Below are 12,952 nucleotides of genomic sequence, written 5' to 3' on the forward strand. Positions count from 1 at the left end.
GAACAAATACTTTTCATTAATGCAAATGTTTAACATTGATGATTGAATTGCTTATATCCATTTTATGTCACCATTCAGTGTGGGATGTTATTTGATGATAAATTGTTCCAACTCACTAGGATCATTTTTACAGTTAGACACGTTGAGATTAGATGAGTTGATTTTCAAGACACGCTTATTTTTTCAGAGGCTTTTGTTCTACTGACATGTCTTTGTTGAAAGCACATGTGGGAGTATTTGTGTGCATCATCATAGTTCAGGTCTTGGGGATACAGGACTTGGATGTTTTGGGCTGTGGATGCCGTTAGAGTTTGTAATTAGATGCGGGCTGGCTGTCTGGCTTGCTGACGGTATTTATCTCAACATTAGCTATGACTTGAACTTGATAAAGCTCACTTCCATATCATACGGGATGCTGGGTCATGCTGGGTGTGTATGCGTCACTTACCTGGGGAACACATGGCACCAGGATGCACTATGGGAATAAGGCAAACCAGCGAAGGCAGTGTCACACTTTGGGCAATGTTCTGCTGGGAAACCTTGGGTCCTGTCATCCATGTGAATGTTACTTTGACATGTACCACCTACCTAAGCATTGTTGCAGACCACATACACCCTTTCATGGAAATGGTATTCCCTGATGGATATGATGTCTTTCAGCAGGATAATGTGCCATGCCACAAAGCAAAAATGGTTCAGGAATGGTTTGATGAACACAACAATGAGTTTGAGGTGTTGACATGGCCTCCACATTCCCCAGACCTCAATCCAATCAAGCATCTGTGGGATGTGCTGGACAAACAAGTCCGATCCATGGCGGCCCCACCTAGTCAGTTACAGGACTTAAAGGATCTGCTGCTAACATCTTGGTGCCAGATACCACAGCACACCTTCAGGGATCTAGTGGAGTCAATGCCTCGACGGGTCAGGGCTGTTTTGTCAGCAAAAGGGGGACCAAAACAATTATATTAGTCAGGCGGTCATAATGTTATGCCTGATCGATGTGTAATGATTGTGTGTCTCCTGTATGACATTCTTATTAATGCAATATATCAAGAACGAGTGATGAATATAAATAGTGTCAAGGTCACAGCAAGGTCAAATGTCTATAGTTTTTTTTTTTCACTATCTTTGTTTATGGTTGAAGTATATTTAGAAGATGGATACGCTTCCCTGTCTGTTTGTTTTAGAGCTTTCGATTCTAAATACAGATTTTAAGTACATTTAGGGGGTCAGGTTAGAGCCTTTATTGGCCTGGTCCCAGCTTCTATGCTGTATGCTTCACATGACTTTTATACATGTTATTTTACACATGGTATATGTGATTTCTGAGTATTTTACTTATTTACTTTACCTTTCATTTGCTGCCCAATTTAACTTTCATGGCACCATTTCCAAGCTCTGCAGTGATGTATGGATATGTACTGGATTACACATTTTTATGTCATAGCACCATATTCAGCACTCAGAGTTACTCAAGAGGCTAAAAGAATGTTTCTTTATGCTTTTCAATAAGGAGGGTGTGTCCTCCTGATCCTGCTCGACTGACTGCCTGCTTGTTGTTGAAATGCGCATACATGAGAGATGCAAGAAACTTCACAAAGCATAAAGTGGACGTGTACTTCTGCAGTGAACACAACAGAAAGTCTTGCGTCTAGCCAGGCCTCTAGGCACCGAGGTATTTTTCTCTGCAGTAGGCTACGGAAAAGCAATCCGATTCTGACATCCCGTCAGAGATCCTGCACCACTGACATTTGCATGATAAATGCTGCACAGTTGAAGGTGGATTGGCATAAGTATGCTAGCCTTGTCTCTCTCTTTTTTTCTTTTTTTTTTTTCCCAAACTATTATGTATAACGTAATGAGACTTTCTTCAACACGGTTAATGTAATATATAAAGTTATAAATATATAGTTATATATATATATATAGAGTTATAAAGAGTAATATGTTGTTTAAGAGATGGTGGAATATTGCTGTACATGATAGATTTTGTGTTTGGGTTGCACAAAAATTCTGTATTGGGTTTAAACTTACTCAGCTAAATGATTTCCGGTATAACTTTCTACAGAGCTGTTGAATACACTCTTGTATTGGGGAGATTTTCTTTTCTTTCCATTGAGTGGCCTCTTGACACTTCTGTCATCATCTTGCTTTGGAAAGATGGCTACAAAGATATCCCCATTGCAATAAGGTCTGGTCAGCCATCCATTTCTGATATATATATATATATATATATATGATAGATAGATAGATAGATAGATAGATATAGATATAAATTTGTCTGATATGGCAACCTTGTTTTCTTGTTTCAAGTCAGCTAATGAAAATGTGGGTGTGTATGTGTGTTATTTGTGGTGATGTCATAGTAACAGTTGGGTAAAATGACTGGACGTCTGAAATAATCACACTCAGGAGTTCGTATAAGAGTTGTAGCAGGCTCAGTGATGGAATGAATTTCCAGTTCCAGGTTTCTTCAATCCGGTTTGCCCTCTGACATTAAATACACACAGATGCATTATTCAGGCTTGTCCATTTCTGTGTCATTCTCAGAGTAATGCATGTATTAGTAAAGCATTACAAACTGCTTTCTTTTTTTGTTCAAGTTCCATATTTAGTCTGGTTTAAGAACCTCTACATGGGAATACTTCATATTTCCATGAAGTTTCATCATGCTTTGTGTACTTTCTCTGGTTTGATTGGTGTATTAGAAGACATGTTTTTGTGAAATGCCACAGTGTCCTTATTCTTTTCTTTACCCAAGTGATCTGATGACAAGAAATGCAGAGCTGTGAAGTGGCAACCTACTGAGTGGTTGCTCAACAAACTGCTGGCACGTGGGGTTTTTTTTGCGACGAGCAATTCCCTCATCGTGTCTTGCGGCAAAGATTAGAACCACACTTAATCTCCTGTTAGATCAGACCACCTTGGGGCTGCTGTTCTCGGATCCTTCTGCAACCAGACCTCAGAAATATCAGCTTTGAAATGTTTTGCTCGCTGTCTTGTCTGCTGCTTAACAACCCACCTTTCCCCCCCTGTCTGTCCGTTCATCCCATCCACCTCCAGGCTGTTTGCCTTGCTTTTTGCTTATGCTACCTCGGCTTTTTTCTGCATGCTAGTCTGGCCTGGAGGATAGCTCTGGGTTGGTAATGAGCGTCCACAAGGCTGGCGTTTCTAAGCTGTCTCGTTGTTACTGGGTTGCCTCCCACCCTGAGGCGAGTCTATTCCAGGCCAGGGCCGGAGGAACAAAGCGAAGGTCTGCCTGTGGTTGTATATCAAAGGTGCGTGGCCTGACTAATCATTGCATTGCCGTGGGTTCAGTACGACATTATCTTTTTATTTCTTCTATTTATTTCATCACAGAATCAAAAGGCTGATACTTTTCAGAGCCACTGCTTGCATATCAGAGTCTTGCATTAGCTTGGAATTATTCATTGATCCGTGTTTATCTCCTCGGGTTTGTTTTGAAGAGATGAGTGCCATCAGAGAAATTACTTCTGCTTTCCTCCTGGGACTGCTGGTTTAGATCAGATCAGCAGAAGTAGATCCCTGGTGTAAGCTTTTGTGTGCTGTATTTGTTGGAAAACTTTTACTGCTCAGTATGTGTCCTGGCCCAGATTTGGAGGCTCTTGTACACATCGTTCCCACACTCCTTTAATTGTCGTGGCACCTCTTGCAAAGAAGGGGTTTTAGTTGAAGCCTGAGCTGCTCAGAGAGGCAAAGGTTGCATGGCAGGATTAGGACACAAGGCTTTGAGTGTGTTTGCAATGTCTGTGTCTTATGATAAACTAATCTGTGTGCAGCATGCACTAAGTGCGGTGGTCCCCATCGCTCACACGAGTCGTTTGGTCGAGCACTAAGGAAAGAACGCCATGGAAGGCTGCCTAAAAGGGTTTGTTTTGCACCACAATGACAAAGAGGATGAAAGGACTAATGCCGCTAATGACCGGCTTCCAAGCCAATGCTACCTCCGCCTCCACCGCTTCCGCTGCTCACAGCTAATCAGACAAAGGTGTGTTAAGGAGAGAGAGAAAGGGGAGAGAGAGAGAAAAAGCTAGAAGACAGCAGTGAAAAAATACCATGATGCAGCATTCTTCCAGCAGATTTAGGATAAAGGTTGCATTTCGATTTATTCCAATCGCTATGCTGTGAAGAGAAAAGGCCTGCCGGAATCTCTAATCAAGTCATGCCATAGCTGCATATGCCATGGATGTTTTGATGCTTTTCGTCCCCTGTGGCCAGACAGCTCCTAGACAGATGTCTGTAATCAGAAAGCTGTCTAGAGCCTGTTTGTAAATAGCAAAGAGGAATCATCTTGCGAACACTGCTTTGCATTCGGCTAGTAGTGATGTGTGTAAAGATTTTAATGTCCCACTCATACCTGCACAAGTCCTTCAAGTCAATGGTGGAAGACCTTCAAGACAAAATAAATAACAGGAACAGTCAGAATTCTAGTAGCCATAATAGTGGTAGTCAGGCAGCTTATAACATGGTGTGAACAGAACCTTAAAATCCAATTAGCTTTGCTTCAAAGTACCAGTTTTTAGATCCCTTGTGAACTGCAACTACTATTTTAACCTCCTACTGATGTACAGATACATGATTAACAACCATAAAGACCTGCAGTTGCAAGGATCGCAAGTTGTAAGGTTGTAATATTAAAAATGCAATGTTTTGTTTAACACATCTAGCAGAGCCCTACATTTCTGCTGTACTATACCACCGGGGACTTGTTTGTGTGAAATCTGGATTTCCTTGGTCCGTGTGTTCTTGTGGCTTTTGTGGAGTTAAAGCTGCTAGAACAAAGCTCCGGCGAACATTAGCACACAGACAGACAGCGAATCAATCTGCGCCTGGTGTCTGGGGATTTGGGTGCTTAACTGAAGTTATTCTATCTATTGGGGGAAGCATGTGGAAAATTCTGTGCTCATCATCCCTTGTTTGCTTTCTTGAACTTTTCTGACTACTCAAGTGGTCTGATACCGAGGCCCCGTCCCCAGCGTCAACCTGTGCGTACTCGATGCACTTCTACAAATGTGCTAAGATGCATGATTTATCATGGCTGCTGGCTAGGATTCTCCTGATTCCACCTCTCTGCCGGTACAAACCGCATCGCACAGAGAGATTTCAGATAAAACCCTAGAGTAACCTTTAGCAGTAGATCCACATCCTCGTCAGGCCACACATACGAATCCTTGTTTGTCATTGTTTGTTTTAGATCTTTTGGCCAACCGCTACCCTGAAAAGGATAAAGCAGTTACTAAAGATGAATGAATGTACTTTTGTCTTTGTTGGTGTTTTTCCACATTTCGCCTTCTCTTCCCCTCAATACACATGCTCCTAATGTTTTTCTTGGTGCTTTTGACCAGACAGTTTTTGATTTACTTTCACCACCTAATTGGCTGGCATGCTAATACGAGTATTTTCACATCGTTTTTTCATGTTCTTGTAGACGGAGATGGATGTGGATGGGAATGCGTGCAGATTGGTGAACGGGCTCTGAGGCCTGATCCCACCTTCAGTCTAGATTTATACTGACGCCATATTAAATAATGGCCAACAAAAACCTTTGTTTCTCAATGCATGTCAGTTCTCTTAAGGTCAATGTTTATGATGACCATTGAATATTTCTGCCTGACATTGTTTTGTTTTCTTCCCCCAAACCCATGCTTATCTCCACCCAAGCTCTTCTCTTGTGTCCTCGACTTTCTCATTGCAAACCCAGAGCGCCAGCATTACCATGGTATGTTTTGGTTGCAGGGGCCCCTGAGGGCATCTACAGAATAGGGCATGTCCTTCTGAGCCTGACAGAAAACAGAACTTGATGACTGATGTAAGCTGTTTACCCAAGCTCGCTTGGGTTAGACTCAATGAGATGGCTGCTCTGGGTCAGCCGTGCAAGCCTGGAGTTCTTTCATTTATTTGTCTCAAACAGTTTTTCTTTAAGGCTGATTTCATATTACATGACAAACATGACAAATCAATGATGTCAATGGCTATGCCTTGTGTTGTCAGGGGTTGCATAGACTAGTTGACTAATCGTCGCTGATGTGGGAAGCCGTTGACTTGTCTGGGTGGTAGAAAAAACAGTCTGATGTATCTAAATGTACTTTCTGTTAGTTGGAAAGTATTTCAGACTAGATGAAGCCAATTTCATAGTGAACTGTGTAAAGTGTGTAGACAGCAAAACTGTCTGATCACAGTTTGTTTGTGATCAGCGCCGTCAGAGCCACAGGTTGCACATCATGAGCCAATCCCTCTCCGCTAGTTCAGAGTCTGATCAGCTGCTTATGCCAGCTCTGAAAGTCTGATCTAGACTTGCTTTCAGGTGCTACCAAGGCTGGATGTGAAACCCTCCAGACGCTGCCGTAGACACCAGCTCATCCACGTGAGAATTGGTTGGCATTTTAAGAATTGGTACATCCCTTATTCTGTGCAAGATGCTACAAAGAGTAGCCTAAAAAAGAATCGGCTGGAAAGTAAAATTATGGCCTGATTATAGCATTATAGCTGTTTATTGATGGGTTGTCTTTGCTGCGCATATACAGTAAATATGGATGGATGGATGGATAGATGGATAGATTCTGGTTGATTATTAAATAGTAAGTAGTTGTAGAATTTCTGCTGTTTGGTTTAATGTATAATTTACATCAGCATTTTAGAATTGTCAAATTGATATGAGAAAATAACCTAAATTTTTTTCTTTATTTTTGTGCACTAATCTCTGTTGAATTGAAACTAAACCCAAGATGAAAGTGATGTGCTGAGAGTAGAAGTGCAGGAGACACCAGTCAACACCGTGAATTATTTGGATTTGCCGCTTTAATACGTCACAAAATCTCGGTTGAGATGGCATTTGTCGTCTTGTTGTTTTGCCGCCATGCTGCTGACTTAGGAAAGGAAATGACACGGTTCTCTGTCAGCTTGTCGCTTGCTAGGCAGGGTGTGAAGGCAGGGTAATTCTCACTTATAGTTCTTCCGTTCCTTTGAACATACTGTGAATTTTTTTTGTGCTTGTTTTCCAATTACTTACCACAGATATTCCCAATATTACAATTACCTGTGACTGCTAAGAATATGTTGGGAAAGGAAAGCCTTACTCTCTTGCATGGGCAATCATATTCATTCACACTTCTTTTTTTTTTTTTTTCTTTTTCTTCTTCTTCCATTGCATGGTTCAGACTTTCTCTCACACTCTTTTCAGTGATCTAATTTATTTATTTTTTTTATTCTTCTGTTTCTGTTTTTTTCTGTGCTCTTGGCTGAAGGGCTGCATTAGACAAGCGTGATCGATGTGTAATGAGTGTGAACCGTTCATAGTGTAACTGCTTATTACCGTTCACTTTGTATTTGCCTAAGCTTGTTCTTCTGCTGTTGGCTTTAAGGCGTATTATCTAGTTCGATAAATTGCAACATGTTCAGTCCAACACAGGACACATTAAAAAGAACCAGCCATTTATATCATGCCTCTGAACTATGTGAAGAAATGAACGAAAGACAGGAGCACTTCTGGGATTCTGCAGTAGTCAGGAGAGTACTTTCTCTCTCTCTCTCTCTCTCTCTCTCTCTCTCTCTCTCTCTCTCTCTCTCTGTCTCTGTCTCTGTCTTTCCACACCCACACACCTCTGCTACATCAACAAACCCTGAGACACCAGGGAGGTAAGGATCGGATCGTCCTACTCCTCCTTGTAGGAAGACATGGCTTGCCGCTCTACGGACAGCTGATTGACAGGCAGGCAGGGGCTTGTGATGTGTAATTAGGAAGCAGGGAAGCATGGGGGATGAGAAGAGGAAATAAACCTCTCTCTTCTTCTCCAGATTAAGAGCCGTGTTCCTACAGCTTAGTTCGGCCTACAACCCGAGGATATCATAGCGTGCCCTGTGTCCTGGATTGAACTGCTATTAGAAGGCGTAGACACACTGATGAATTGTTGTGAAAGATATCCACTTCCTCTATGGATCAGTGCTTACAACAACCCAGCAACAGCTGCAACCCGGGATTTGTGCAGATCCACCCGTTCCGTTCGTATGTTGGTCTTTGTAGACGGAGAAAGCACAGGAAGTTGTTTCTGTGAATTTAGTGAGTTCATTGATGAGGGAAAAAAGCTCCATCACTAGATGGAGCTGTAACTCTTTAGTTTGGGGAAAGAAGCCATGGGCTAGTGCTGCCTCCTAACTCCTGCTTCCTGTGGTGTTACTGATCTTATATAAAACAGACAAATGACAGCAAGCACAAGGACCTCAGTTCTCATCCTCCTCCTTTATGTGTGTGTGTGAACATAGTTGTTAATGCTGTTGATTTGTGGAACCTGAAATGGAGTGTCATCATGGCTGATCACTTACCTTTTATGCTGATTTACCGAACATCAATTTATCCTGTAACCAGGGCTTTAATTCCCTGAGTGAAAGTTTGACCTCATCTCATTTGTACTTTTGGGGTCATTTCTGTTTGCTTCCTTCAATGCTAGCAGATTACAAATGCCACACCTGAAAAAGGCCAATATGGTGTATCGCTGGTATATCTGTGTGCATGATCTTCATTCTTTTTCAACAAATTTCCATCTTGTTATTAATGATCATATCTTTTGTAGTCATTAGCACATCAGATTTTCAGATGAGGATCAGTAATTGGCTATGGTATACATTTTGCCCAACTGGACTAGGTTTTTTTTCCCCTCATAGAACAGATTTCAACATGCATGGCAGGGCAGAGGTGCCCAATTCCAGAGACCTAACAAGCTGTCAGTGATTGAATATCTGTCTCTTAACAAGTCTCTGAGACTGTGGGCTTGCAGAGGAAGAGAGCGAGGTGAGAGTATTCAGGAAGAAAATAAGCCTAGATTGCTAAGCCTTATTAGTTCTATATGTCCTTGTATGTGTCATGGAGAGTCGCCTAAAAGTTTTTGCACCTGATGGTGAAGGAAAACTCCTTCCAGCCTCTGGAACAAGTTGGCATTAGATTTCTTGCTTCTGTCCATCCTCACGCTGTGCTGTTCCACAGTGGAGAGAAAAAGTTGTTTGGTTTTGACAATTATTTTCCAGCAGCTGCCTCATCATAGACAGTACTATACATTTAGGCTGTAGTTTATATGCTTATTGGGTGGCACACTGGCTCAGAGGCCTTAAAGCAGCAGGTCTGTGTGTATTTTTGTTTATTCTGCGGGGTTCCTGTGGGTTTCACCGTGGTCCTACAGTTTTCTCCTGCTTCCTAAAAACATGCAGCGGAATGGCTAAGCAGAGGTGAGAAATGAGCGTGTGAATCTGTGGCATATGGCGCCCTTTGATCGACTTGCATCTTATTCAGTGTGTATTCTCGAGAGATGGACTCTAGCCTGACTGGGATAAAGCGCTGCTGGAGAGGAATATATGAATGAAATATCCATGCTTACATACGATCTGCCTGTATAAATGTTGAAGGAACTACATTTTTTTCCCATAGCTCGACTGGTATGTTTTCTCCTTTGGTCCTTTAATTTATCAAACATCTAAATCTTATTGTTGAGAATTGTATGTTTGTGCGTATTATCACCCAATTAATCTCTCTTTTTTTTTTTTTCCCTTCCTGTCTGTAATCTGGTGTGTATTCTTTATTTGAATTATTAAAGCACACATACCTTCGTGCCTGGGCCTGCCTCATTGCACCCCAGGATCTTACTTTCCAGAAAATGTTTGGATTTTGTTTGGAACAAGTAAAACAAACATTTACAGAGTTAAGTAGTCTCATACAGTAGAGGTTATTATAGGTACTTGTATGTCACGGCAAGGAGGAAAAAAGCGATTAAGCCAAAGTGAGGCTGTACATGTACATGGAAATAAATCGGCTACAGTTCCACTGTCGTTTCATCACCAAATCTTTCCTGTTTTCTTTATAACTACTGAAGTTTTTTTCTCATGTTACTGAAAGGAAAGAATTTTATTTATCTGGAAAAAGCTACCCCTGACTGTGATAAAGCACACAAGCACTCTTAGAATACTGAAGAACCATCTTTTCACAAATAAATAATTGCAGACCTTTTTTCTTAAATCCATTTTTACAGGTCATAATCAGTAACCCTATGATAGCCATACACGCAACCTACACAAATCTGTCATTATTCTCTTTGTTTATGTAAACTAAGAACAAGACGTTTTTCATCTTGGTTGAGGTATCTATTGCTAGCAACGCTTTGTGCTGTAACAAATTGTGGGAAGAATTCTCAAAGGCAGCGTAGTGATTGATCACACCCCAAATCTCTAAACACTCAAGCACAACTTTCCACCGCAACTGGCAACAAATCCAAAGTTCGGGTTGGTCTGCCACACTGTTGGAAAGCCTTTGGAACGCCACACCTTGGTGCAGATTCAGACTATTCCCAGTTTGGGCTATACACATGAGTATATATGACTACATTTTAAACATGAATAAACCGCAGTGTCTCAGTGGGATTTATTATTATTATTATTATTATTTTTATTTTTTATTTTTTTTTTTTTTACAGAATAGAGTATTCAGAATGTAGAGCAGATCTTTTCTGTGTGTTTGTAATGTAAAATGGATCCAGTCTCCTGTTTGGCAGCTTCACTGTTAGTTCTCACACTGAGTAGGTGTACATGAGAGAGCGGGATAGGGGGAGAGAGAGAGAGTGAGAGAGGAAGGGAGTAAATTGTGAAAATAGAGAGTAAGAGGAACAGTTCAGTCCACAAGGAATTGACGGTACAGTGTTGCTTTCAGCACATCGGTTGATTTGATTCAGCAATGAGGTTAATGTGTAGAGTGTTGCTTTAGCCTAAGACTAACAAACATGCACAAATCATCGCGCTTGTTCTACACCATTTTTCCATTTTTCACCGTTGAGGAGACCCGAGGCCTGTCATCCAAACCTCACCACATGCTGGGTGTCTACACTGATGTCTCTGAGTGAGTGAGCTAAGTGAATAAGTGATTAGGAGTGCTCCGATCAGTTGACTAATCCAAATCTAACTAATTTCTGAGCTTGTAAAAACTCTCAAGCACCAAAGCATCACTAAGTGTTTTGTTTCTTCAGTCCTCTAAGCAGTTGAGATGTTTCTATTTACTTCAGAATACATCCTGCTGCAGCCATCCATGGTCACATCATCAATAAAGCCCCGTGAGTCAGTCGCACTGGCAGCTGTACATGCCCATGGCACTGTGTTTCACAGATGAGGTGGCATCCATGCCTCACACAGTCAGCAAACTTGGCTTGCCTGCTGTACGCAGTTGTCTGTCTCACTTTGCTTCAAACAGATGCAACACACCATAAACCATTTTTACAATTGGTGCAGTGCAGTAATCCAATGTCAAACACAGTTACAACTTATTGCACTCATAGTCCAATCCTTTCGAAACTTGGCGAGCGAATGCCATATGTGCCCCAGATCAGCTCGAGCGCCCTCTGGGTTCCTCGTTTGAAAACCTCTATATATGTCACTCATTGCCGTATTTCTCTTGTTTCTCTTAAACCGTGGCATTAAACGTGTCCGCACTACAAGTTAAAAAGTTAAGAGAGGCCTCAGATCGCATTTGTAATTTTGTACAGAAAAGCCCACTTTCTTTCAAGCTCTGATCTGGTGGCTTTGGCCCTGCTTTTAGAATTTCTGCCAGGTTGTGTTTCTGCCCGCCGAAAAGCCTTTTAATTACAGGACAGCATCAGTAAGACTCTCATTATCTTGTTTTTTTTGTGTTGTTTCAAATGCTTTTCTGGGTTTGTTTTTTTTTTTTTTTTTTTCCTTTCCTTTTTCTTTTTTCCCCCCCTCGTTGACCTTGTTTATTTATTTATTTTCTATTTTGCATGCATTTCGTTTGTCCGAGAAAGATCCGAGTTGCGGTTAAGATCAGTGCCGCGTATTGGAATGTGTGCGCCCAACCACCGCGTTTGAAGTATTCGTTGAAGAAAAAAAAAAAAAAGCCACATTGTTTTTCCTTTGCACTCCCCGACTCGGCATCGACTTCCCTTAAAGCTGAGCTCGTGTGAGCTGTATGAACAAGCGGTTTGCTCGGCGGTTCCTCTGTACCAGTTTCGTTTTGCCATTGTTTGGAAGAAAGCGCGAAGGCCTAAGCGGGCCACGAGCGTCTGCTTTCCCCAGCTGTTTTTCCTCTCGGAGCGCTTTCATAAATAAAGCACTCTGCCCCAGAACTGAAGTGTTTAGCTCTTGTTTGTAAAATGAGATTATGAGAAGAAGCAGAGCACTCCTGGCATTCGGGATGAAGGTGGAGACTCTTGCAGGGCTTGTTTGACGCGCAAACTGTAATTTCAGCCCTGATATTACTCTCCCGTCACATACTGCCGCTGAGCTAGAGCTGTCAAAGAAAGGAAATTCATGGCCTGGCGTATTCCAGCTGAGCGTGCGGAGGTGTGGGAGTGTGTGCTCTGTGGTCGCTGTTTGCCATGTTGTCAGTTCTATGGTGAAGCATAATGGCACAGAGTGGGATGAGACCACACTCCCAAAATACCACCATTTGTCTGACCAGAGAGTGTACTCTGAGCTCACACACACGCACACCCTCAGCAGTGACCACTCAGCCATCATACACACCCATATAAATACCTATGTGCACTCATATGCATGAGGGCACACACAGTAGTCATTAATCTGTTTTCACACACGCTATTTGGACTGGCCGCTAAGCTTGCACACACACACACACACACACACACACACACACACACACACAGCTCAATGGTAATTGTTTACAGAGCCGGAAACTGCGATTTCAGGGTTCCACTTTGCACCTGTCCCTAAAAGCTCCACAGTTTTTGCTAAGCCTTTTGCCTATTCCTGGCCAACCACACACACACACACACACACACACACACACACACACACCAACAACCATTCCATCATTCTGTCAGACATTTGATTCGCTGGTGAGTTCAGCAGCTCTGGTGATAAAGCATTTCAGAGCCTGTTCCTCCATCACTCTCTTTCCCTCTGTTTCCACTCGGTCCTCTGT

At 42.1% G+C, this 12,952-nt stretch overlaps 1 protein-coding gene across 1 annotated transcript in view; it reads left to right on the top strand.

Annotated features, from left to right (window-relative positions):
* eif3hb (eukaryotic translation initiation factor 3, subunit H, b) overlaps window positions 1-12,952 on the top strand; it is a 70,883-nt gene that overhangs the window by 33,015 nt on the left and 24,916 nt on the right. The window lies entirely within an intron of this gene.

Source organism: Hemibagrus wyckioides, linkage group LG24 (assembly GCF_019097595.1).
Source record: "Hemibagrus wyckioides isolate EC202008001 linkage group LG24, SWU_Hwy_1.0, whole genome shotgun sequence".
In the NCBI taxonomy this organism is placed as follows: Eukaryota; Metazoa; Chordata; class Actinopteri; order Siluriformes; family Bagridae; genus Hemibagrus; species Hemibagrus wyckioides.